At 43.6% G+C, this 22,037-nt stretch overlaps 1 protein-coding gene across 3 annotated transcripts in view; it reads left to right on the top strand.

Moving 5' to 3' along the window:
• SACM1L (SAC1 like phosphatidylinositide phosphatase) overlaps window positions 1–22,037 on the top strand; it is a 449,760-nt gene that overhangs the window by 213,589 nt on the left and 214,134 nt on the right. The gene's annotated exons all lie outside the window — the stretch shown is intronic.

Genomic DNA, 22,037 nt, shown 5'->3' with positions numbered 1-22,037 from the left:
GTGCAATCCTAAATACATTATCCAGATGTTTTCTAAAAGTGCAATGATTTAGAGGAGTCAAAAATAGTTTTCTTGTGTTTTAGTTGTAGATGTAGTTCGGTTATATGGCCAGTTTCGCACGGACTGTATTCTGACTGAAAGAACTGGCCAAACCACTGGGTCTACCGACCTGCGTTGAGTGCCTTATAGGGATATATGAAGCAATTTGCTCAGATCTGGAGGCCTGGTGGTCATTCTGGGTCTTCCAATTGAGGCATAATTTGTGTTTTATGGATATGTGAAACTGGACTATGATATAGGCAATTATATTTATAAGGTTATCTCAAACATAAAATATCAACAACCCAAATGCCATTCTGGTAGTCCACTATAACATAGACCATCTTGATGATCAATGATCTGACATTTACTGCATAGATAAAGTACCAGAAACCAAGTTTAATGCACAGATTTGGGAACAGAGCCAAGTTTATTTCATAAATGCCGGAAAATAACCAACTAACTACCGTATATACTCGTGTATAAGCCGAGATTTTCAGCCCATTTTTTTGGGCTGAAAGTCATCCTCTCGGCTTATACACGAGTTATATACCTGGGGGTCAGCGGGGGAGGGGGTGTCACAGATCATACTCACCCGTCCTGGCACTCTCTGCAGCCCCCTCGCTTCTCCACTGTCTCCCTTCCTGCCTTCAGTGGTCACGTGGTACCGCTCATTAAACTCATGAATATGCGCCTATTCATTAGTGGTAATAAGCAGTATCATGTGACCGCTGAAGGCAGGAAGGGAGACAGTGGAGAAGCGAGGCTGCAGAGACGTTCCAGGACAAGTGAGTATAGCGAGATTAACCTGTCCTCGTTCCCACGCTGCTCACCGCCATCTGCTGCTTCCTGTGTCCGTGATGTTTAGCCAGCAGGGGGCGTGGTGACGTAGGTAGTGTGCGCCGCGCCCTCTGCTGGCTTAACAGTCACTGACAGAGGACGCGCAGACAGTGGTGAGCAGTGATGGACCCCGGACAGGTGAATATCACAGGTGCCGGGTCCTGAGCAGCAGAGGTGAGTATGGCTTTTTTTTTTTTGCAGCAGCAGCAGCATATGGGGGCATAATCTATGGGGCAGCATATGGGGTATATTCTATGGAGCAGCATATGGGGGGTATAATCTATGGAGCAGCATATGGGGGCATAATTTATGGAGCAGCATATGGGGGCATATTCTGTGGAGCAGCATATGGGGGCATATTCTGTGGAGCAGCATATGGGGGCATATTCTGTGGAGCAGCATATGGGGGCATATTCTATGGAGCAGCATATGGGGGCATAGTCTATGGGGCAGCATATGGGGGCATAGTCTATGGGGCAGCATATGGGGGCATAGTCTATGGGGCAGCATATGGGGGCATAGTCTATGGGGCAGCATATGGGGGCATAGTCTATGGAGCATCTTATGGGGGCATAACCTTTATGGAGCATCTTATGGGGGCATAACCTTTATGGGGCATATTCTATGGAGCATCTTATGGGGCCATTATTAACCTTTGTGCAGCATTATATGAGGTGAATTTTGTATGGAGCATCATATGGGGCTCCTGATTCAATATGGATATTCAAAAACATTTATTCTACTGATGTCTCAATTTAATTTTACTTTTATTGGTATCTATTTTTATTTTTGAAATTTACCAGTAGCAGCTGCATTTTCCACCCTAGGCTTATAAACGAGTCAATAAGTTTTCCCAGTTTTTGTGGCAAAATTAGGGGGGTCGGCTTATACACGGGTCGGCTTATACACGAGTATATACGGTACATAGATAGAGGAACAGTACAAAGCTTACTTACATAGGTAAGGAAACAGATCCAAGCATACCACATAGATCCTGGGACAGAACTTTACTACATAGATACTGGAACAGAACTAAGCTTGCTACATAAATGTTTAGGATAAACAAAGAGCTAATAATGCTAAAAATTAACCTTTTATTATAAATCTTTAAAAGGAACTATATAGTCTGATAGAAATTTCCTACTGGAAATATGACGTCAGACTTCTCAACAAGTGATGAGGTGCTTCTGATTGCTGAGGGTCTGCTTATATCCCTCTTTTTTGGACTTCAGTACCTCCATACCCTTAAACTGCTTAATACTATGCAGATCTCTGCAAGGCCATTGTGGAGATTCCTGTAACTGCAGAACGCCACTTTGTAACTTACCTGTTGTTATCGGAATCTCTATCCCTGCCCCCTACTTGCAAATACACTCCCCTGATGATTCCTGCTTATGTGGGATGAAACGCATCAGTGCTTTTGTAAGGGCGGGAGCAATTGCAAGGCGCACGGCAGGGGACTTTAGCACATTCGTGCCCCCCAATCTTCAGAATTATCTACCTATGTTGAATCTTCATGACAACAAACGGGGGAGATTGATCCATTAATGTGCACTGTTGATATTGAGCACCTTTATTTGGAATTATGGACCTTACTTAGGGCCCTGTTTGGTTTTGGTTCTTGAGTCTGTCAGACTACACTACCGTTCAAAGGTTTAGGGTCACTTAGAAATTTCGTTATTTTTGAAAGAAAAGCACAGTTTTTTTTCCACTTAAGCTAACATTAAATGATTCAGAAATACACTCTATACATTGTTAATGTGGTAAAGGACTATTCTAGCTGCAAACATCTGGTTTTTAATGCATTTTCTTCCTAGGTGTATAGAGGCCCATTTCCAACAGCCATCAGTCCAGTGTTCTTATGGTACTTTTGTGTTTGCCAACTGTGTAAGAAGGCTAATAGATGGTTAGAATACCCTTGAAAACACTTGGGCAAGTATGTTAGCACAGCTGAAAACAGTTTGGCTGTTTATAGAAGCTATAAACCTGACCTTCCTTTGAGCTAGTTGAGAATCTGGAGCATTACATTTGTTGGTTCCATTAAACTCTCTAAATGGCCAGAAAAAACGAACTTTTATGTGAAACTCGACAGTCTATTCTTGTTCTTAGAAATGAAGGCTATTCCATGCAAGAAATTGCCAAGAAACTGAAGACTTCTTACAACGGTGTGTACTGCTCCCTTCAGAGGAAAGCACAAACAGGCTCTAACCAGAGTAGAAAGAGAAGTGGGAGGCCCCGCTGCACAACTGAGCAACAAGACAAGTACAGTTTGAGAAATCGACGCCTTCACAGGTCCTCAACTGGCAGCTTCATTAAATAGTACACGCAAAACGCCAGTGTCAACGTCTACAGTGAAGAGACGACTCCGAGATGCTGGCCTTCAGGGCAGAGTGGCAAAGAAAAAGCCATATCTGGGACTGGCTAATAAAAGGAAAATATTAATATGGGCAAAAGAACACAGACATTGGACAGAGGAAGATTGGAAAAAGTGTTATGGACAGACTAATCCAAGTTTGAGGTGTTTGGATCACACAGAAGAACATTTGTGAGTTGCAGAACAACTGAAAAGATGCTAGAAGAATGCCTGACGCCATCTCCCCTTATCTCTTCTTCCCACAACCGCATACAAGTGTCATGATACAGGTTGGATTATGACAGATTTTGCACAAATAAACTTTTTTTTTTCCCTTTAAGCTGTTTGCTTAAAGTTAGTTTTGCACCCGGTGGCCATTAGGGTCATTACACTGTGGTTGTTTTAGTTCTAGTTTTGCCCCCAGTGGTCGTTAGGGTCATTGCACTCTGGTTACTTTAGTTTAGTTGCCCCTGGTGGCCGCTAGTGTTAGTGCACGTGATTATGAAGCAGGTGTGATTCCCTGGCTCCTACCTATAAAGGAGTAGCAGGTGGTCTCACTCACTGTTGGTGATATTGCTCATTTCCAACCAAGTCTGGTGAAGGAAGGAACGACAGAAAGGCGTTCCTTGCCGCTCAGGGGAGCTCTGGTGTAATTTCTTCAGGCGGAAGCTGAATTCAGGTGTCGAGCTTCAGGGGTGAAGCTAAACTTTGGTGTCGTACTCTGTTGCTGGGAGCAATAGTAACAGAGCTAAGCTAAGTGGTGTTTCTCCCTGTTTGTTACTTTCCTTGTGTGTGTATTAGTGCAGTGGTGGGATTAGTTTCTGCACTGTCCAGTTCACTAGAAAGGGATAGGTGCAGGGCAAGCTAGGGATTTGAGGTATCCAGTTCGTCGCCAGGTGTGGAACCTGCCTAGGGATCGTCAGGAGTGTAGGGACACTGACTCAGGGGAGTACAGGAGGTCTCCACGTCCCCGTTCCCTATTGCAGGGCCCTCCATTGTAACGGTTTCCCTGGTGTTTCCCTTAACTCTGTTTAAATTCGCCCTGTTGGAGGCGGTGTATCCAGTCACACGTGACATTACAACAAGACTTCTCCCGTGCTTCCTCCATACTCTGGAACTCTCTGCCGCAACACATCAGACTCTCACCATCAACGGAAACCTTCAAGAAGAACCTGAAGACCCACCTGTTCCGACAAGCCTACAGCCTGCAATGATCCTCGTCCTACTGAACCACCACACGACCTGCTCTACCCTCTCCTACTGTATCCTCACCCATCACTGTAGACTGTGAGCCCTCGTGGGCAGGGTCCCCTCTCCTTATGTACTTGTGTGTCCCTTGTCTTAAACATGTTTATTATACTTGTGTATATTTCCCCTTTTCACATGTAAAGCGCCATGGAATAAATGGCGCTATATAAATGCATAATAATAATAATCTGTCAAGCATGGTGGAGGTAACGTGATGGTCAGGGTTTGCTTTGGTGCTGGTAAACTGGGAGATTTGTACAAGGTAAAAGGGATTTTGAATAAGGATGGCTATCACTCCATTTTGCAACGCCATGCCATAATATGTGGACAGCGCTTGATTGGAGCCAATTTCATCCTACAACAGGACAATGACCCAAAGCACACCTCCAAATTATGCAAGAACTATTTATGGAAGAAGCAGGCAGCTGGTATTCTATCTGTAATGGAGTGGCCAGCAGAGTCACCAGATCTCAACCCCATTGAGCTGTTGTGGGAACAGCTTGACCGTATCGTACGCAAAAAGTGCCCATCAAGCCAAACCAACTTGTGGGGGGGCTTCTGGAAGCATGGGGTGAAATTTCTCCAGATTACCTCAGCAAATTAACTGCTAGAATGCCCCAAAGGTCTGCAATGCTGTAATTGCTGCAAAGGGAGCGCATTCTTTGACGAAAGCAAAGTTTGAATGAGAAAATTATTATTTCAAATAAAAAATCTTTTTTTCGAACCTTGTCAATGTCTGGACTAGATTTTTAAATTCATTTGGCAACTCAATTGATTAATAAAAGTATGAGTTTATATGGAAAACACAAAATTTGTCTGGGTGACCACAAACTTTTGTACGGTAGTGTATATAGATCCTTTTAAAGATCATGCTAAAATTTAACTTTTATTATTTATCATTCTCTTTGCTTTATCCTCTACATTCATTTTTACAGATTGGTACTGCTATTATTGGCTGGTCCCCAACATTGGTTTATTATTACATAGATGCCACATGCAAATTGCCTCTTCAGAAAAGAGGTCATGTACTCTATAGCACCACCTGTTGTAAGCAGCAATTCTACAAGTCACAATCGACCCTTTAAACGAGTCTTGCAGTATGACTCCGAATAAAAGCCTGATAGTTGCCATAACAGAACAGAGCTAACTACATATATTCAAGAACAGAACTGAGCTTATTGTATACATCTGGTAATAGAACCAAGCTTACTACTTATATACAGAACAGTGCTTACTAAATACAACTGCAAATTCCAAAAAAGTTGGGAGACTTTATAAAGAAAACAATAATTCATTGATTTAGAAATCTCTTGTAGCCACATTTTATTCACAGCAGAGGACAAAAAAATACTAAAAGTTGAGAAAGTTAAACATTTTTCCATATTAAAAAATATATCTTATTTAGAAATTAATAACCGCATCACATCTCATAATTTGGCTGTGTTATCGCACGTGGTACTAGTGAAAAAGATCTGGAGAGTCAATTTTTAAAATACAGCCCCAATTCCAAAAAAGTCTGGGACGCTTTGTAAAATGTAAAAAGAACAAGAATTAAATTATTTTGAAATCCTTAAAAACATTTTATTTACAACAGAATATAGTTCTATATCATAAAGTGAAAGTTAAACTTTTAATTTGAAAAAAATAACTCCATTTAGAAATTGATGGCAACAACTGTTGTGAGTTCATTTTCCCCTTCATTACTGAGGCCCGAGGAACTCCCTCTTCTGGTAAAGAAAGGTAGTGAGTCTGATTATCAAACACCTGAGGCTGATGATGATGACTGGCTGAGTGGAGTTACTGACTGGATATAAGGCTGCCGACTCCCTTCTGCCCTGCGGGTGATTTCTCTTTGGGATCCTTGGAGACTAGTCTGAATTCCTGCTCCTCTAAAGCTAAGTTTGCTGCTCGGCCTTTTGCTTTGGTGCTTTGACTTTGTTTTGCTTTGTTTTTCTGGATTTCTGCCATTCCCTGCTGGGGTGTGCTGAATTCATTTAGCTCTGTCTTCTGAAAATACCTGAGTGCTGATTTAGTTTTTGAAGCCTAGCTGCTTCAGGGCCTTTTTCATATCAGCTTGTTGGCTTATGTCTTTGATAGGGTTTTGGCAGATTGCAGACAGCAGCCTTCCTGTCCTTTCCTATCTAGGTAGTTTTGGGCCCCGTCTTTGCTCAGTCTATCTTTCTGTCTGTGTTAGTATTTTCATCTTGCTTCACCGTCATTATATGTTGGGGGCTGCCTATTGCTTTGGGGTCTGCTCTGGGGCAGTTTAGATTTCCCCTTTCTTTCTTTAGGCCTATGTAATTCTCCGGCTGTGATCGAGGGGTCTAGGGCATTGTAGGAACCCCCCACGGCTACTGCTAGTTGTGTTGATAGGTTCAGGGGTCTGCAATCTGATAGTTGACAACTTCTCTGGTTTTCTGGACTTAGCTTGTATTTCTGCTTTTGCCTCCTACGGTAACTCATTCATAACAAACAACTCAAGTTGGGACAGGAAGAAGCTGGAGAAGGGATGCTAATGAAAAACAGCTATAGGATCTGTTTTTAACTGTCACATGACTTTGTAAAAAAGTTGGAGAAGCAGAGTTTCAGAAGCAAAGCTGGGAAGAAGCTCACCAACTGCATCTAAAAATTGTAGAACCATTTTAGAAATATTGTAAAGACTTTGAATATTCCACCATCTAGAGTACATAATGTCATCAAAAAGATTCAGAGATTCTGCAAATATCCAGGTACACAAGGAGCAAGACTGTTTGGCCGTATTGGAATATCATGATTTGCGACCCTCAGGTGGTACTATTTTTAAAACTGCCAAGATTCAGTCGTGCAAATCACTGCATGTGCACTGGAATACTTCCATAAATCAGTTTGTGAGCCCAGTTGGCTGTGCCATCCACAAATGCAAGTTACAGCTCTATCATGCATTAAAGAAGCAAAATCTAGAAGCACTGCTGTCTTTATTGGGCAACAGTTCATTTAAAACGGACTAAGGCCTGTTTCACACTTGCTTTTTTTTGCAGCGCGTTTTTCCCGCAAAAAAACGCATTGAAAAACGCATACAAAAGCATACAACTGCTGCGTTTTTTTCAAGCATTTTTATGAGCATGCATGAAAAAAATGCAGCGTTTTTATGCGTTTGTATGCGTTTTTAGTGCGTTTTTACCGCGTTTGCGTTTTTTTCCAACATTAGGTGGCCCCTCACACTAACCCAAACCATGACTTTACTAACCCTAACCCTGACCCTAACCCTAACCCTTAACCAAACCATACTTAACCCTGACCCTAACCCTTAACCAAACCATACTTAACCCTAACCCAAACCCTAACTAACCTTAACCCTAACCCTGACCCTAACCCTTAACCAAACCATACTTAACCCTAACCCTGACCCTAACCCTTAACCAAACCATACTTAACCCTAACCCAAACCCTAACTAACCTTAACCCTGACCCTAACCCTAACCCTGACCCTAACCCTAACCCTAAACCCCCTTAACTAACCCTAACTTTACCCAAACCCCTAAATTCCATTGTCTAAACTAATGGTAAAAAAAAACGCATGTGCAAAAAAACGCATACATAAGCATGCCAATGCGCACATATGCTCACCATAGACTTATAATGGGTGTCTTGCTGTAAAAAAACGCATTGCGCGCGCATGCGTTTTTTTGAGGCAAATCGGACGCACAAAAAATGCAACAAGTTGCATTTTGTGCGCCCGAGCGCATACCGCAAAAAAACGCATGCGCGGTAAAACGCGTACAAACGCATGTGTATGCGCACATAAGCGCATCCCATGCAAAGTATAGGGAAAAAAAACGCATGCGCTATTTAGCGCTAAATTACCGCGAAAAAAAACGCAAATGTGAAACCAGCCTAAGACAAAAAAGAAATGTTATCTCATCAGACAAATTTAAATGTAAAATTCTTTAATGGAAACCACGGATGCAGTGTCCGTCAGACTCGGCAGAGTAATCCTGAGTGTTACTAGCGCACAGTTCAAAAGCCTTCATCTCTGATGTTATTCGGTTGCATTAGTGCCTATGGCCTATGTTCAGCTTGCACATCTTGAAAAGCGCCATCACTACTGAGCATAATATAGACATTTTAGAGCAACATATTCTCCCACCCAAGACAGTGGAAAACCACATACTGCATCCATCGCAATAGCACGTCTTCACAGAAGAGTTCAGTGAATAAACTTGTTCGCCTTCAGTCCAGATTTTTGACCAATAGAAAACATGTGATGCATTAAGTAAAAAATCTGGTAAAGAAGACTCGGGACTGTCAAGCAGTCAAAATCCTACATCTCACAAGAATGGGACAACATTCCTCTACCAAAACTCCAGCAATTGATCTCATCACTCCCCAGACATTTATAAACTGTTGTAAATGGAAATTGGATTCTGCACAATGGTAGACATGGCCCTGTCCAATTTTGAGATGTTGCTGATATCAATTTCTAAAGCAGTTGGATATATTTCCATTTTATTTGAAAATATTAACGTTCATCTTCTAATATGTTTTATGTTCTCTTGTGAATAAAATTTGGCTCTAAGATTTCCAAATTTTTGCATTCTTGTTCTCTTTACAATGTATACATCCTTAACAGAACCATGCTTACTACGTAGATACAGGTACATAACTAAACTTACTACATATAGTGCCATGGCTCACTCTATATAGGGAGGCTATGTGGCACCCTGATCTTGTATCCTGTGCACAGTCTCAGCATCAGCGTGGTTAAACGACAAGTAATATGAATATAAATAATACCGTATATACTCGTGTATAAGCCGAGATTTTCAGCCCATTTTTTGGTGCTGAAAGTCCCCCTCTCGGCTTATACGTGAGTCATATACCGGGGAATGAGCGGGGGTGTCAGAGATTATACTTGCCTCTCCTGGCACTTCTCTGCAGCCCCTGCTTCTTCCTCTGCCCTCTGCTTCCTGCATTCAGCAGGCACGTGGTACCACTCATTAAACTCATGAATATGCACATATTTATGAGTTTAATGAGTGGTACCACGTGACCATCTGAATGCAGGAAGCAGACGGCAGAGGAGAAGCAGGGGCTGCAGAGAAGTACCAGAAGAGGCGAGTATGACTGGGGCAGAGTAATATTCACCTGTCCCCGTTCCAAGCCGTGCACCGCTGTCTCCGGGTCCTCCTGCTGTGACGGCAGAGGGCGCGATGACGTAGTCAGTGTGCGCCCTCTGCTGTCACTGCAGAGAGCCGGGAGACAGAGCGGTGGATATCGCCGGTGCCGGGGGCTCAGGACACTGGCGCCTGCCCCCAGCGACTGAGAGGTGAGAATGTCATTTTTTTCTTTTAATGCAGCAGCAGCAAATAAGGAGTATATATGGAGCATTTATGGGGCAGCATTAACCCTTGTACAGCAGCATATGGGGGGTATTTATGGGGCAGCATTAACCCTTGTGCAGCAGCAGCATGAGGGGTATTTATGGGGCAGCATTAACCCTTGTGCAGCAGCATGGGGGGGTATTTGAGGCAGCTTTAACCCTTGTGCAGCAGCATATTATGGGGGGTATTTATGGAGCATCTTATGAGGCAGCATTAACCCTTGTGCAGCAGCATATTATGGGGGGTATTTATGGAGCATCTTATGAGGCAGCATTAACCCTTGTGCAGCAGCATATTATGGGGGGGTATTTATGGAGCATCTTATGGAGCAGCATTAACTCTTGTGCAGCAGCATATTATGGGGGGTATTTATGGAGCATCTTCTTGGGCCAGCATTAACTCTTGTGCAGCAGCATATGGGAGGGTTGTTTATCTGTGGAGCATCTTCTTGGTTCACCATTTAACCCTAGGCTTATATGCGAGTCAATAAGTTTTCCCAGTTTTTTGTGGCAAAATTAGGGGGGTGGGCTTATACACGGGTCAGCATATACACGCGTATATACGGTAATTGTTATTAATATTGAGCAGAATTAATTTCCGTTTAGTCACTGTCTCTCGTGGCTGCTGGGGAAAATTAATTGCCCACCTCTGATGTAAACCATTCCATTGTAGCTCTGGTAGTATGTTTAGGGTCATTGTCCTGCTGGAAAGTGAACCTACGCCCCAATCTCAAGTCTTTTGAGTGTTTAACGGTGGGGATGGTGCTTTCAGAGTGAAGTGCAGTGTTACTTTATCACCACACATAGCATTTTGCATTTTTAGCCCAAAAAGTTGCACTTTTGGTCTCATATAACCAGAGCACCTTCTTCCAAATGATAGCTGTGTCCCCTATATGGATTTTTGCAAACTGCAAATGGGCCTTTTTATGCCTTGCTTTTAAAAATGACTTTCTGTTTGCCACTCTTCCATAAAGACCAGATTTGTGGGATAAACGACTAATAGTTGTCCTCTGGCCAGATTCTCCCATCTGAATTGCAGAACTCTGAAGCTCCTCCAGAGTCACCATGGTCCTTTTGTCTGCTTCTCTAATTAAAGGGGAGGAAAGGAAGAAAACAGTCAAAACGTCCATCATAATATAAAGTGAAAAAAAATGTATTAATCTCAAAGTTACAAACAGATGGAAAAAAACTGTAGCTTACAAAACAGCATACATAAACTACCACAAGGCAGGTGTGACCACGCTTAGTGATGGAAACATCAGTACATACATACTACAATAAATAAGATCCATAATAACTGGAAGCAGATGTCTGTTATGAAGTTACATATATGCATCCAGGAACTCCAAGCAAATGCAAACACGTGTGTGTGTGTGTGTGTGTGTGTGTGTGTGTGTATGTATGTGTATATATATATATTTATATAGTGGTATAAAACCATAATAGTACCTTATGCAGAGTATCAACAGGATCCCACGTGGTCCACCCACCCCAATGCACGTTTCGGAGATATCTCCTTCCTCAGGGGGCGTACAGATAGCACACATGCTCAGGTATAAATATAAACTGAACCGGAAATGAGCAGGGAGAATGAGGCACAGCGTCAACATGGTAGCAGTCACACACACTGGGTCGCTTGCCGCATAGCATAAGATGCCAGAAGCAGGTCGGACCCCATGAGATCCAGTGCCCGAATGCATCGTGGGAGCGGAAGCTGGCGGGGGCAGCAGCAACAAGACGGCGCATGCGCACAAGATTACATCCATCAGCAGCCATAAAGGTTACTGGCAAATGTAGATAACTCTATATAAATAGAGACCGTGCTAATAATCCCATAAATATGCCGAATTATCAAATAAATCCTAGCACATTAAAATAAAAATAAAACTAAACTGGACAAATTGTGTATGTATGTGTGTATGTATGTGTATGTGTATATATATATATATATATATATATATATATATATATATATATATATATATATACTGTATATATATATATATACTGTATATATTAGCAATGAACCCGTTCTACGCCCGGGTGGCGAGCATTTTTATTGGTATTGGTATATGGTCTCCCATCCTGGTATATGCTTGCCCCTCTCCTGTCCTGGTATGCATGGTACCCCTAATCCCTATCTTGGTATGTATAGTCCCTTCACCCCCCAATTCAGTTATGCATGGTCCCCTCACCCCCCTTTCTTGATATGCATGGTCCCCTCACCCCCCTATCATGGTATGCATGATCTTCTCACCCCCCCATCCTGGTATGCATGGTCCCCTCACCCCCCTTTCCTGGTATGCATGGTCCTCTCACCCCCCTTTCGTGGTATACATGGTCCCCCTCACCCCCCTTTCCTGGTATGCATGGCCCTTTCACCCCCCTTTCCTGGTATGCATGGTCCTCTCACCCCCAATCCTGATATGCATGCTACCCCTCCCCCCCCATCCTGGTATGCATGTCCGGCGCCATTTTCTTCAAAAGGTCTGAGGAGTGTGGGATTGTGCGGCCATAACTTGCACCCGATTTCGGTGCCACAACCCGCCGTCTCCTGACTTCACGGCGAATACCCATTCGGTAATCTTTTGTGCCGTGCTGTGAGAAGGCGTGTTGCTCCGGAATCGGCACCTGCGCAATCCTCTTTCCGGTGCCATTGTCTTGAAGACACACTGCAGTGTGAAGACAGTGTGTTTTCCACAAAATGGCGCCGGAAAGTGCGGACTGCGCATGTGCGGCTTCCGGCGCCACAACTCACCCTCTCCTGTCATCACAGCAAGACGCAAGACCCCGCGGCCACACCAAATCGGTATGGTGTTGTGCCGGCGATCTCCTGGGGGGTGCATGTGCCGTCGATCTTCTGGGGGGGGTGCGTCACTCTGTCTGGAGCCAGACTGCGCAGGTGCGTCGTGCTTGTGCAGTCTATAAAGGCTTCAGACAGAGTGACATTTAGCCCATGTGTATATATACACATGTTTCTCTCTCGCAAAGACAATCATGTCAAGTAATGCCGCACCATTCCCACAAACAAAGAATAGATCACATGTGTGTCGGATAGATATCCAAGGTCACATGTTCAATTAGGATAAAAAAAATTTGGGCCATGGGTTCCTAATAGCCACTCGACATGGTCATTCTTAAGGGAAATGGTTGCGGTTTCACGGATACAAGCCCGCATATGTAAGTGTCCTAATTAGACCCACAGCATTTGGCACTCATTTAGAAATGTTCAAAGAATAGAGCCATATTGAGGAAAAAATCCCAAGATCTTAAAAATATAGAATAGGAGAACATGCATATGTATATACATGTCCCTATTAAAGATTAAATTTGAGAACCTATGTTCAATATAACCCCAATGATATTACAGAAGGTAAAGAGAAATGGATCTATTAATGAAAAATGCCAAGCTGCTGGTATATTGAGAAGGTGGCATAAATGTGCAACAATCACAAGTTGATATATGTTCTACAACAGAGCTCCTCATTTTATTTTATTTGTTATTAGTACAATTGCCACAGTAATTAAAAGAAATCCAGCTGGATCAGGCCCAAAAATAAGAAAATCTCACATGTAACAATTGCGCGATGAGATCACAGAAGGTGAGTCCCATATGGTACTGTAGAAGAGGAAAACACATTAATTCCCTAAAAAGAAGGCTCTAAACACTAATAGGATATAATAATTCATGCACAAGGTACAAAATGTTATTAAAAAATTATACAGCATAATATTTAGAAAAGAGGGCCATAAGGCTGACATAAAAAGAACCCTAATAAGCACAAATCTTCTCAAGGTTTCGAGGAAAAGTTCGACAAAATGGTCCTGTAACAGGTAAGTCATGCAAGTGTCCAAAAAAGGAAGAAGAATGATGAAGAATGTCCCGCCACAGTTGATGTAGGAAGATGGTATAATCTCCCAAAGAAAGGGCAGACTTCTGGAATGGAGCACAAATTTGTAAGAAAAACTGACAATGCAGAATAAGAAAATGGCCGTTGGAAAGCAGATGTTAACCATAAAAACCGGAAAAAAGAAGCTCCTCATTTAGTCCATTCGGTGACATGCTTTTGAGATTATATATCCAATGGGGTTCCCGGCGGAGAAGTTCCTTGGTCAGGTTGCCACCCCAGATGCTTCCAGAAACCTGGTCCGCCACCATAACACGCAATCTATGATACCTGCCATTATGGTGTTCTAAAAAATGGGATGCGACCGAAGAGATGGGCTTACTCATTTCTTTACCCTCCTTCGCTTTGCCAATATTCGAAATGTGCTGTTGAACTCTTCGTCTGACCTCTTGGTTTGTCTGACCTAGTATATTTTTGGGCATGAGCATATAAGAAGGTATACCACATTTCTAATTGGCAGTTAGAGTACAACTTCGTCCTTATCGCTTCTGGAAAAATGGCAAGGGTAATAACATCAGTGGCAATCATGTAGGGACAAACATTGCAGTTTCCCAATTTTCTGGTGGGTCTCCTGAAATGGCTCGATGTCAAATGATCCTTTAAATTCCTTGCTCTTCTAGCAACTATCCTAGGGGAATCGGATAGAAAAGGTCTGTTTGGGTTCTTTTAACAGAATACCCCAATATTTTCCCAAAATGTTGGAAACATCCTGCCACTGATTATTATATACCGTAATTAGGTTGGTTGTACACTTATCCCGGACTCTTGGTTGAAGGAGAGCTGTCTGGTCACTCTTTAAAGAGTGTTGAAATGCCTTTGAAATAATCTTTCATGGGTACCCTGTTATGAATGGGTCACCAAGGAGGATAGCAGGCCCAGGCTAAGCCACAGAAAACCAAAGAGGTTGGCAACTAAGCGGATTGCAGACCCCTGATCCTGTCCACACAACTATCTGTAGCCGTGGAGCGTACCTACGGTCCTAGAAGCCTCGGCACAGCCAGAGAGCTAACTAAGCCTAAAGCAAGAAAGGTGAAATCTAAACTTCCCCGGAGCAGACCCCAAAGGAATAGATAGCCCCCAAACATATATTGTCAGTGAGACAAGATGAAAACACAAATGCAGGCAGGAAAATAGACTGAGCAAATGATGGGGCCCACACTGACTAGACAGGACAGGAAAGGAATGACTGTCTGCAATCTTGCAAAAAACCCTGCATAAAGTCCAACACGTCTGATGCACAAAAACACTGAAGTCGCACGACTTTGCTCCCACTATATCAGCACTCTGGTATATTTTGAAAGCAAAGCAAAAAGAGACCAATATAACAGGGGACAAAACAAAGTGGCACAAGCAGTAACATATGGACGGTGATTCAGCACAACCCCAGCCGGACCTGGCTGACCCGCACAAACCAGAGGTAGACAAAACCAGATCAAATGCAAACAGACTAGCAAATGAACCACTTAGCTGAACCATGCAGGGACAGAGCAGGAGACATCAGACCTCAGGAGGCACAGGAAGAAAATCACCAGCAGGGATAGAGGGAGTCGGCTGTCTTAAATCCCAGTCTGAAACCCCAGATCTCCAATCGTCATCCTCATTATCAGGTGGCCAGCCTCTGTCAGTCAGATCAGCTCCTCTACCTCCAGAAACCACCAGAGGGAGCCCAGAAAGAGAACTCGCAGCCCCTCTGTCAATCTGACCAGCTCCACTACCTTCAGTATTAACCAGAGGGAGGCCAGAAAGAGAATTCACAACAGTAACCCCTTTCAGATAAACAAGCAGATGGATCTTGTGCACCTTTCCCGAAATCAGCATCAGAGCTGCAATTTCTCCTTACCCTGAGAAACTGGCCCTTGGGAAGGTTCTTTCGTAGATGCTGGGAGTGAAAGCTTGAAAAGTGAAGCAAGCTGTTTGTAGCCGTGGTCTTGCGGTAAATGTTAGTCTGAATCTGGCAACCCACTTTCATCACCTTTAAGTCTAGAAATTCCACCAATGTTGTAGACAGAGAAGCTGTTAGAGATGTTAAATGGATTATTGTTCAATTCTACAATAAAATGCTAACATTCAGCCTCTGACCCAGTCTAAAGAACTGACAGGTCGTCAATGTAGCGGAACCAACATAGCACCTTGGTTTGGAAGGCATGCAACGGGCGCACCTGTGTCTCCTCCCACCAGCCCATGAAGAGGTTGGTATAGGAGGCCGCACAGCGTGCGCCCATTGCAGTGCCTGAGATCTGCTTGTAGACGACCCTGTCAAACACAAATTAGCTGTTCGAGAATATAAAAGATAGATCTATAATGAACGACTGGTGTCTATGATCACCTGTGTGTTATGAATTCCCTGGCTCAGACTTCTGAGCCGAAGCTCCCCCTGCTCCCTCCGTAGGTACGCTCCACGGCTACTGCTAGTTGTGTGGATAGGATCAGGGGTCTGCAATCCACTTAGTTACCAACCTCTCTGGTTTTTTGGTGGCTTAGCCTGTTCCTGCTATCCTCCTCAGTGACCCATTCATAACAGAATCACCAGCCATACTGTAGACTCTAGGGTACTCAAAGGAGGAGAGAATTGTAAAAAAAAAAAAGTGTCAGAATTTTTTTGTAAATTTTTTCCTCTTTTTCTCTGGGGCCGTAAGACTATTTTTTGTCTAAATGGAGACTAAGCAATTGTCTGATCGTGTTGAGCAGCTCGCTGCTGAAGTGCTGGGAATTTCTGCCTGTCTCACTCAATCATCTGCTGTTGAACCAAAAATCCCTACTCCTGATATGTTTTCTGGGGATCGGTCTAAAGTTTTGAATTTTAAGAATAATTGTAAACTATTTTTTGCCTTGAAACCTAACTCATCGGGGAGCTCTGTGCAGCAGGTTAAAATTGTCATCTCTCTGCTGCGCGGTGATCCCCAGGATTTTGCTTTTTAATTGACACCCGGAGATCCTATTTTGGCTAATGTGGAAGCGTTTTTCAAGCCCTGGGATTGTTGTATGATGAACTTAATGCTATTGATCAAGCTGAGAAAACCTTATTGACATTGAACCAGGGTCAGTATTCTGCAGAGTTATATTGTCAAAAATTCCAAAAGTGGTCGGTCCTTACTAAATGGAATGATGATGCCCTGGCAGCTCTCTTTCGGAAGGGCCTGGCAGAAACCATAAAATATGTTATGGTGGGATTTCCTGTTTCCTCTGGTCTTGACGACTCTGTCATTGGCCATTCAAATTGATCGTCGTTTACGTGAACGTAAAACTACACGAGAAGCGGTGCCGCCTTTCGAACGAACTTCTGAACTCATGCAATACGATAGTTTTGTCTAGGGCATAAAGTCAGGAGTTTAGAAGGCGTAATAAGTTGTGCTTCTTTTGTGGGGACGCCTCTCATACTATTTCTGTCTGCCCTAAACGAGAAAAGCGTTTTGCTTATGCATTTGCGGTGGGCAGTGTACAGCCTAAGTTCCTTTTGGCGATTACCTTGATCTGCTCCTTGTCTACATTTTCCGCTAAGGCTTTTGTTGATTCAGGAGCAGCTCTGAATCTGATGAATTTTGACTTTGCCAAACGTTGTGGTTTTCCCATGATACATCTGTGGGCGCCTATCCCTTTGAGGGGTATTCATGCTACTCTTTTGGCGGAGAATAAACCCCAGTTTTGGACCCAGGTGATAATGCGGGTCGCCCCGGACCACCAAGAGAATTGTAAATTTTTGGTGTTGCACAATTTGCATGATACTATTGTTCTGGGTTTTCCTTGGTTGCAAACCCATAATCCTGTTTTGGATTGGAAATCTGTGTCTGGTGAGTTGAGGTTGTCAATGTGTTCTTAGTGACACTCCTGTTTTCTCCACCTCTCCCCAGTCTCATGATATTCCTGACTATTTGGCTAATTTTTCTGATTTATTTAGTGAGAATAAGTCTGTGTCTTTGCCTCCTCATAGGAGTTATGACTGTGCAATTTAGTTAATACCCGGGTGTAAATTTCCCAAGGGTCGGCTTTTCAACTTATCGGTACCTGAACATGATGCTATGCGATCTTATATCAAGGAGTCGTTGGAGAAGGGTCATATCAGACCATCCTCTTCACCTTTAGGTGCTGGGTTTTTTTGTTTGTGGCCAAGAAAGATGGCTCATTAAGGCCATATATTGACTATCGTTCCCTTAACAAAATCACTGTTAAATATCAGTACCCATTACCCCTGATTTCTGATTTATTTTCCAGAGTTAAAAGTGCCTGTTGGTTTACCAAACTTGACCTCAGGGGGCGTATAATCTTATTCGCATCAAGCACGGGGGAGGAATGGGAGACGGCGTTTAATACCCCGGAGGGACATTCTGAGCTCACTAATGCCCCTTCCATCTTCCAATCTTTTATGAACGATATTTTCCGGGACTTTGTGGATAAGTTTTTGATCATTTATCTGGATGATATTTTGATCTTTCCAGTGATTGGGATTCTCATGTGGAACATGTCCGGACTGAGTTCCGGATTTTGAGGGAAAATATTCTGTATGTTAAGGGATCGAAGTGTCTCTTTGGTGTACAGAAGATTTAGTTTTTGAGATTCTGCCTGCCCAGGTGTGGATTCTGTGGTAGAGAGAATGTAGCAGATTTGGGACAAAGTAGTGGATAAGTTGTCCCACTCTCAGGAAAAGGCCCAACGGTTTTCCAACAGGCTTAGGACCATTGGTCCGCGGTTTAAAGTGGGTGATATGGTTTGGTTGTTCTCAAAAAATATTCCCATGAAGGTTGCATCTCCAAAATTCAAGCTAAGGTTTATTGGACCTTATAAGATTTTGGAAATCCTTAACCCCATTTCTTTCCGTTTGGCTCTTCCAGTTACGTTTAAGATTCATAATGTTTTTCATAAATCTTTGTTGAAAAGGTTTGTGGAGTCAGTGGTTCCCATGGCGGCGCCCCCTCACCCTGTACTAGTTGAGGGTAATTTGGAGTATGATGTGGAGAAGATACTGCTGCTGACATCCATGCCAAGAGATTGGTTCGTGCCTTTCACCGGGGGCCCATCCTGGTCAGCCTGGTGTCGTGGATGAGGGTTCGGTGACCCCCTCCTCAAGGGGGGGTACTGTTGTGAATTCCCTGGCTCAGATTTCTGAGCCAAAGCTCCCCCTGCTCCCTCTGGTGATTACTGGAGGTAGTGGAGCAGGCCAGATTGACAGAGGTCTGCCACCTGATGATGATGACGATTGGAGATCTGGGGTTACTGATTGGAGTATTTAAGTCTGCAGACTTCCTGCAATCCCTGCTGGTGATTGCTTTCCTGTGCATTCAGAGGTCTGATGTCTCCTGCCCTGATCCTGCATTGTTCAGCTAAGTGGTTCATTTGCTAATCCTTTGCATCTGATCTGGTTTTGTCTCTCTCTGCTTGTTTTGCGGGTTCAGCTTGCTCCTCTGGGGGCTGTGCTGGACCACCGCTCCATATGTTACAGCCTGTGTCAGTGTGTTCAGTCCCCTGTTATATTGGTCTCTTTTGCTTTGCTTCCAGTTCATACCGGAGTGCTGATATAGTGGGGGCGAAGTCGTGTGACTTCAGTGCTTTTTGTACATCAGACGTGTTGGATTTTTCAGGGTTTTTGTGTGATTGCAGACAGTGTCTTTCCTTTCCTGTCTTGTCTAGTCAGTTTGGGCCCCATCGTTTGCTCAGTCTATTTTTCTGCCTACGTTTGTGTTTCATCTTGTCTCACCGACAATATATATTTGGGGGCTGTCTATTCCTTTTGGGGTCTGCTCCGGGGCAGTTTAGAGTTCACCTTTCTTGCTTTAGGCTTAGTTAACTCTCCGGCTCTGCCGAGGCGTCTAGGGCATCGTAGGTACGCTCCACGGCTACTGCTAGTTGTGTGCACAGGATCAGGAGTCTTCCATCTGCTTAGTTACCAGCCTCTCTGGTTTTCTGGTGGCTTAGCCTGTTCCTGCCATCCTCTTCGGTGACCCATTCATAACACCTGTGATTTGCTGATTCATGTAGAAAGAGACTGCCTCGATGCCCAATGTATGACTTATGCACGTACTGTATATAACGATGCAACATCCATCGTGGCCAGTATAGTATTTTCTGGGACAGTCAAATCCTGCAGTTAACACATTAAATGAGGTATCTTGCACATAAGAACCTCGACAAATAAATGGTTTTAAAAAGTGGTCCAAATAGATACATGGTCTCTCAAAAAGACTGCCAATGCCCGCCACTATCGGCCTACCTGGTGGCTCTTGGATTGATTTGTGCACTATGGGAAGTAAATACTAAGTTGGAACAACCGGAAAGGGTATAGTCAAAAATTTATGCTCATTATTACTCAAAATATTATGTTTGGCCGAGGTTAACAGACGGTCCAATTTTCTTTTAAAGATGTCTGTAGGATCAGAGGGGAGCACTTGATAACAGTTAAGATTACTCAACTGTCGTCGTGCTTCTTTTAGATACAAATCAGTAGGCCATAAAACAATGTTGCCGCCTGTATCCGCCTCCTTAATATCAAAGATGGATTTTCCTTCAATTTGGACAAAATTCGTCTCTCCCTGGATCCAAGATTCTCCACTTGATGATCCGTCAAACTGAATTTTGCGATATCTTGACTTAGCATTTCAAAAAATATTTGAACCCCAGGAGAAATCGACAAAGGGGGTGTAGCTTGTGAGGCAAACGACAGTTTATTTAAGGCAGCATCTAAACCCTCATTTTCCTTAAGCAACTCAGTGAAATCATTAAACACCTGTCTCTCATCTTGAGGTAATGAATTGATCGATGGTTGATGGTAGAGAAGCTTGAAGATGAGTTGCCTACAAAAAAGATATACCGTACATCTTTTGTAAGAGTTAATTTATCCAATCTGTTCATAGGGGAGAAAGACAGTCCCCTTGATAATAGTTGTATTTCCATATCCGATAAAATGTAATTAGACAGGTTAATTACTTGTAAATTACCTAAGTTGGATGTGTTCACTGTTATCACTTCCTCCTGTTGTATCTCAGCTGCCTCTAGTGCATTAAATGAACATAAGGATGAGTGACCTCATGGAGATCAACATCCAACACTGCGGAGACACCATCACATGTTTCTCAACGCAGTGATCTAGAGCAATGCCCCCATCCCTTGTGGGAAATATGCAAAAGCATGTAAATCAACAGCCGCGGAGACACCATCACATGTTTCTCAACGCAAGCAATGACTAGCCAGGTCTTTCCCCGGGAATGAACAACCACGGGAAGGGCAGTCTCCAATGAAGGAAACCACCTATGCCAAAACATGGTATCCATCCACAGACAGCCGTTTCGGGGTATTGCCCCTCATCAGTGTGGAGTAGGAAACTGGCTAGTAGGAGCAATGCCTAGTGAAAGGCTATGAACATAAGGATGAGTGACCTCATGGAGATCAACATCCAACACTGCGGAGACACCATCACATGTTTCTCAACGCAGTGATCTAGAGCAATGCCCCCATCCCTTGTGGGAAATATGCAAAAGCATGTAAATCAACAGCCGCGGAGACACCATCACATGTTTCTCAACGCAAGCAATGACTAGCCAGGTCTTTCCCCGGGAAGGAACAACCACGGGAAGGGCAGTCTCCAATGAAGGAAACCACCTATGCCAAAACATGGTATCCATCCACAGACAGCCGTTTCGGGGTATTGCCCCTCATCAGTGTGGAGTAGGAAACTGGCTAGTAGGAGCAATGCCTAGTGAAAGGCTATGAACATAAGGATGAGTGACCTCATGGAGATCAACATCCAACACTGCGGAGACACCATCACATGTTTCTCAACGCAGTGATCTAGAGCAATGCCCCCATCCCTTGTGGGAAATATGCAAAAGCATGTAAATCAACAGCCGCGGAGACACCATCACATGTTTCTCAACGCAAGCAATGACTAGCCAGGTCTTTCCCCGGGAAGGAACAACCACGGGAAGGGCAGTCTCCAATGAAGGAAACCACCTATGCCAAAACATGGTATCCATCCACAGACAGCCGTTTCGGGGTATTGCCCCTCATCAGTGTGGAGTAGGAAACTGGCTAGTAGGAGCAATGCCTAGTGAAAGGCTATGAACATAAGGATGAGTGACCTCATGGAGATCAACATCCAACACTGCGGAGACACCATCACATGTTTCTCAACGCAGTGATCTAGAGCAATGCCCCCATCCCTTGTGGGAAATATGCAAAAGCATGTAAATCAACAGCCGCGGAGACACCATCACATGTTTCTCAACGCAAGCAATGACTAGCCAGGTCTTTCCCCGGGAAGGAACAACCACGGGAAGGGCAGTCTCCAATGAAGGAAACCACC

The sequence above is a fragment of the Dendrobates tinctorius genome, unplaced genomic scaffold, assembly GCF_039654945.1.
Source record: "Dendrobates tinctorius isolate UK_male_01 unplaced genomic scaffold, ASM3965494v1 ptg000162l, whole genome shotgun sequence".
Taxonomy (NCBI): Eukaryota; Metazoa; Chordata; class Amphibia; order Anura; family Dendrobatidae; genus Dendrobates; species Dendrobates tinctorius.
This window is presented reverse-complemented; position numbering and strand designations above follow the sequence as displayed.